Source organism: Belonocnema kinseyi, chromosome 2 (genome assembly GCF_010883055.1).
Source record: "Belonocnema kinseyi isolate 2016_QV_RU_SX_M_011 chromosome 2, B_treatae_v1, whole genome shotgun sequence".
NCBI lineage: Eukaryota > Metazoa > Arthropoda > Insecta > Hymenoptera > Cynipidae > Belonocnema > Belonocnema kinseyi.
In genome coordinates this window covers 128,837,692-128,844,105 of record NC_046658.1, presented here as the reverse complement: position 1 = coordinate 128,844,105, position 6,414 = coordinate 128,837,692, and positions in this window count along the sequence as shown.

Here is a 6,414-nt window from a genome sequence, read left to right as displayed (position 1 = left end):
TGAAACTATAGCTACAAGCTATCTAAGGATGGTACTATAGAACGCCACCTCAAGGTAGGCCTAGTGGCGCCATCTCTTGGTCAGGCCGGAAACTTATCAATTAACCCTCGTAGGTAGAAGATTAAAAACTAGAGTTTCGGAACATAAAAGAGATTGTAGAGTTTGACATTATAATACAGGTCTTTCACAGCATTATTGTAACTTAAACCATTATTTTAATTTTGATTTTAACAATGTTAAAATTCTTGCTAGGAAAAAATATTCATAGTAAGGAATAGTAATATTGCTTTTTGAATCAAATTGTTTTTAGATAATGCTATTTTAGGATAATTAATTAAGTTTTCGTTTTTAAAATCCTTTAATCTATTATCTATAGGCTTATAAATAATATTTTGTAGAATAATATTCAAAAAAATATAATGTTTCACAAATTTTTAATGATCTATAATGAATTCATTTTTAGAAAGCAAAATAAATGAATCTACTAAGTTTTTTATGATATCAATTTTTGTTGAACAGGATGTTTTGAAAGAAATTCAAGCATTTGCGAAACAAATTCGTAGAAATTGAAGAATTTTCATTTTTTCTAACGCGACTATTAAGAAAGTGAATGGTATAATTATTTATTTCATGTGTGAATTGTAATCTTTGAGTACCGAGTTAAAGATTTTTTAATAGTTTTTCAATCTTTTCTTTAGGTATAATAACATATGTATCATCGACATGCGTAAACTATGCAATAATTTGGAAATCTAATTCATTAAAATTTCCTGATTTTAAATCTTTCATTATCAAGTCAACTAAATTATTAGAAATAGGAGATTCTATGGAAGTTATAAAAGTTTTTCTGTAAAAATTTGTATTAAATTAAAAGCAGGTGTCATCCATTAGGAATTTTATTCCTTCTAGAAATGTATCTAAAGGTAAGGCAGTGACTTTCCTAATTTCAATCTTTTTTCAACACTTTTTAGAACCAGATCTAAAGGAACATTGATAAAAAGAGAAGTTACACCAAGAAAGACCATAGTGTGATAAGAAGGAAACGTTATCTTTTCTAGCTTTGTTTTTAATTCAATAGAATTTTTGATGAAATATTCAGGTTTAGTAAGATCAGTATTTAAAATATTAAAGTTTTAGGCATAGTGTATTAAGAATTAATAGTTCTAACAACAGGTCCTAAAGGAAAGTAATTTTTATCGATTTTAGGAAGGCCATACATTCTAGCCAAACTAGTGATTTGTTGATTTTATAAAATTTTGGTTTTTTTAGTTTTTAAGGGGCCGTCTTGAATTTTTTCATAAGTTGTTTTGCAACTCAACATCAATTCCATTTTATTATAAGGATCCTGTTTATTGGGAATGACTTTAACGTTGCCTTTATTAGCGCATGTTATAAATCGAAACTGATGTTCTTTGAGAAAGGTTTTTGTTTCAATAATATTTTTAGATATGATTCTATCTGAATCAGAAATGAGGTTGGGTTTTTTTAATGTACCCATTAGATAAAGCAAGAATTTTGTGTCTTAATTCAGATAGTAATTTATCGGGTGTTTTATCAAGGCTCGCCCAGTGGGCACAAAGTTTGGCGAAGTCTTCACGACATCGTTACGACATCCTTACGACAACTTTACGACATACTATGTCTATTTTGTTAAGGTGTCTTTACGATATCGTAAATGAGTCGTATGATCTGACGATGTCTTTGCGATATCACAAAGACACCGAAACGACATGGACATAGGATGTCGTAACGATGTCGTAAAGATGTCGCAACGATGTCGTAAAGACGTCGCCAAATTATGTGCCCACTGGGCGGTTCTCCATCTTTCATAATTTCAAAAATATGTTGATTTCTTGAAATTAAAAAATTGAGCTAACCTAGTCAAGGGTGTAATTAGTCAAATTAAGTCTACAGTTACGAGTTTTTTTGATATTCAATAGTATTATGATGATCATCTTTTTCTAATAAGGAAGGAAGAATATTTTTATTTTATTCCTTTAAAGTAGATATCCGTTTTCTAATGGCTTCAAAGAAAATCATGACACTCGTTCATCTGGATGATTACTGTTAACAAACGAAAAATTTTCGCGGTTTCCTTTTCAAAATTGTAATGTTTGACAAAAATTCTCGGAGAGAAGTTTTGATTAGATTGCAAAATTTTAAATTTCGGTTAGAAATAGATTTTGAGGTAGAATTGTACAAATATTTCAATTTTGTTAAAATCTAAAACATCTTATTAATTTCTTAGCAAAAACGTTTCCCTTAACATTCCTAAAACATTCCAATACAATTCCAATAGTTTTCAAGGATTAATAATACATTTTCCAATACAAATTGAATATTTAAATTTTCAGATAAGAAATTATTTTTCAATTCAAGAAAAAAAAATTATCAAAAAAATAGTTCACTCTTCAAGCCTAGAAGTGAATATTACACATAAATTTTTAACAAAGTACTTAAACTTTTATCCACGTAGACAGTTTTTTAACCGAAAAGGTAATTCACAACCGCATTCTTGAATTTTTCAACTAATAATATGCACCTTTAACCAAACGACAAAAAAAAATATTTAAAAAAAATTCAATTTTTAGCCAAAAAATATTAATCTTAAATTAAAATTATAAATCTTAACGAGTAAGCAAATGAATTTTCAACAAAACAGTTTAACATTTAAGTAAGTAAATGCATTTTTAACATAAAAGTTAAACCTTTAACAAGAAAGGGTCCTTTTTTAAATAAAAATATTAATTTAAAAAAATGGAATATTTACATTGTCAGTCAAAAAATTGAATTTCAACACGCAAAAAAAGAACGCAATTTCAACTGAATATTTAATTTTCTGAACAAAGATATGACTTTTTGAGTGAAGTCATAAATCTTGATGCAAAAATTGCTTTTTAAAAAAGTAGTTCTATTTTTAACCAAAAGACTGACCCTATGGGTGATAGTTCAATTAATGAATTTCAGGAATGTAAAATTTCGGGAATTCCAAAATTCAAAAGTTTTTGGTGGATTTTTTTCTTACAGGAAATTTTGATTTCGGACAAAGTTTCTAATTGTAAACCATTTAAATTTAACAAAAAGGTGCTAACGTAAAATTCGGCAATATTTTATTTTATGTACTCAAGCTCAGGCTTGTCTTGTACAAAAATATAGAAAAATGTATAGCGTAAGAAATATTCACTAATTGAAGTTATTTGCTAGTAATTCAATAAAGCTGGAAAAAAATTCAATTTTTGTTGAATATTTTCTTACCGAAAACATTTCGAAAAATTACACAAAATAAGAGGCGTGGAGGTGAAAATTAATTAATAAACAAAATTTACATGGAAAAAGGGAGCGGTGCAAAATTGGAACCTAATGAAATAGTAAAAGTTTCTTTTTTGACTAATCAAATATTTTAAAAATCAAAGAAGAAAATTATTGGAATAGTTTTTGAGTATAGGAAACGAAAACATTTTTAGATTTTCGGAATACAACCAGCGTTTGAAAAAACCGATTCTTAAACTCCGCTGTGGAACATCAAATTTGAATTTTCTAATTGAAACCAAATTAATCTTCTTTACTGGTCTTCCACTTTTATCAATTATTTACCAAATGTGTCGGAATAGGATTTTCAATCTAATGTTTTATCATCGGATTACAAAATAATTTTGGATTTTCGAAATAGAATCAATTTTTGATAAAACTGACCGCTATATAATAAAACTCCGCTATTGAAAGAAGTTAAATTTTTTATTCAATCTAAATTTAATGTACAATTTTTAGTCTTTGACTATAAAAAGCTGTTACAAAAATAAATCATAAAAAATTAGAAAAATAACTTTTAAAAGTGGAAGTTAACTTTTTTGAATGAACTCAACTTAAATATCTTTGGCTATCTTCCACTCTTAAAAATGATTACCCCAATGTCTCATCATAGTATTATAAAATAAATTTCCGAGTGTCGCGTTGCATTATAATATTATTTCTTCCCAAATTATGTACCTTTTTCGGTCTTCCAGTATCAGAAACGATCACCCCTAACAGTCAGAAAATAATTATGAAAAAATGTTTCGATTATCATACGACAAAAGTTTTTGGAATTTTTGAAATACTACCAAATTTTTATAACCGAGAAACTCCGCACTACGTTCAATTTTCCAGTATAACTGAAATTAAGTCTATTTTCTGATTTTTCACTATCATAAACTATTACTCAAATTAATATAATTTATCTTTTATATAATAATTTATTCATGATAATTGAAGAATATTAAATGATTTTAAAGATTTTAAAAGAATTTCAAATATTTCAAGACACGTCCCTGGATTATGAAGAGTTTCAAATATTTAATTGAATTGTAAATATTGCAAGGTATTTTTAAAGCTGCCTAAGAATTTCAACAAATTTTATTAATTTTAAGGGTTTCCTAGAGATTTTAAAGGAGTTTAAAATTTTTCTGATATTTGAAAGGATACAAAGAAATTTTGAATAATGCTATTTTGAAGAAATTCGGAAGATTTCGAAGGATTTTATTGGTCTTCTAAGATTTTAGGATACTTTAAAATATTTTAAGGGATTTATCAGAAATTCTAAAGGATTTTATATGGCTTCCAAAAGATTTAAGAAATTTCAAAGGATTTCAACAGCTTTTAATAAGTCATTTGAAGGAATTTCTCGGACAATATTGTGATAACAAATTTTCAAATTATTCTAGAAAATCCAAAATTAAAACTCTGATCGCTAAAATAAAATAATCGAAAATTCCATTTAAAAGTCAGACTGTACCAGATAGGAAAAAAAATTAACAACAAAATTTTGCACATGAAAAAAGATCTACAAATTCGTTATCAATTATTTTTTCATATAACGCGCAGTTTTTTATAAAATAGCATTAAAATAGCAAAAATAAATTTTTGGACAAATGAATAAATCTATGATAAAAATAATTCATAAAAAGTTTTTAACTAAAGAAAGAGCTATACATTGTTTAACCAACAAAGATCTACAAATTTTGCATTAATTTTTAAAATAAAAATACTTTTAAGATACGCGAAAAATACATTTAAAATAAACAAAAATAACTTTTTGGAAACAACGACTATTGCTACAATAATATTTCATTCAATAAAAATGTTTTCCTAAGTTACATCTACAAATTTTCTTGAAACGGCTTTACACTAGGATGCGCATTTTTTATACAAATCGTAAAAAATTGAAAATAAGAAAATTAAATTGATGGGAAAATGTATAATAACAAGTTTCAGTACAAATTTTCTCTTTAAACTTTGTAAGCCGTCCAAACGTTGCCCCTTATGTGTAGGCAGCCGACCATACCGCCGTGTATAACGGCACACATTGGGGGAAATAAAAAAAAGCAAGTTTCAATTTCAAATTAATTTATTTTCTGAAAGAATAAGGGACAAACTTTTCAAAAAATAGTAAGAATATATTTTTCATTTTGTTAATTAATTATTATATTAATGCAAAACAGCGAAAGAAGTATCGTTTCGTGGCCATTAAAATTTAAAATTGAATGTTAATGATTATTTTTATAATAAAATTATAAAGTAAATGTACATCGCAGAAATTTACAAGCAGAAACAAATCGTTTCTTTTTTTTAGTCTTGCTGTTATTATATTTCTAATGATTTTTTTCTAAAAAAATACCATTTAACTATATTTATTTATTTTATAAACAAATAATATAAACAATTGTACATTTTAGGCGTTCTCGAGTGGAAAGACAGCGTTTTTTCTTCTAATCTAGCTAAAATTATATTGCCAATAATGTTTCTCGGAAAAATCGTTATGAATCCATATTTGCTTATTTTATAAAAAAAAATAATTTTCAATATAATTATAAAAATTCTACAAGAAGGAATTATTTATTTAGCTTGACAAATGCTCCAATGTGCATTTGTTTATATAATTTTTTGATAACATATCAAATAAATTAATATCAATACATAGTAACATTTTTTTAAAAACTTCATTGGGAATATAATTTTAGCAAGGTCAGAAGCCATGTTACAGGAAGTATAAGAACTAAATTTTCTAATAGATAAAAAATAAAATTTGAAAAATAGAAAATTTTTTTCTGTTTGAATTAAAATGAAAATTAAATTTTAAAAATTTTAAAACAAAAAAAAGCAAAAGAAAAAGATAAAGTAACAGTGTAGATGACAGGAAAATATAAGAGAATACATTCTTTTTAATTAAAAATCACAATCATCTTTTTAAATCCTTTAGAAATTGAGAAAACCCTTTAAATTTTTTTTTGATTCCTGGAAATATTTTGCAATCCATAAACCCTCTCCAAATCTTCTGAACCCCTTATAATCTTTTAAAGTTCCATTAAAATTTAGTAAGATTTTTCAAATTTCTGCCAAATACATAAGTTTATATTAAAAATTCGTATTTTTCATAGT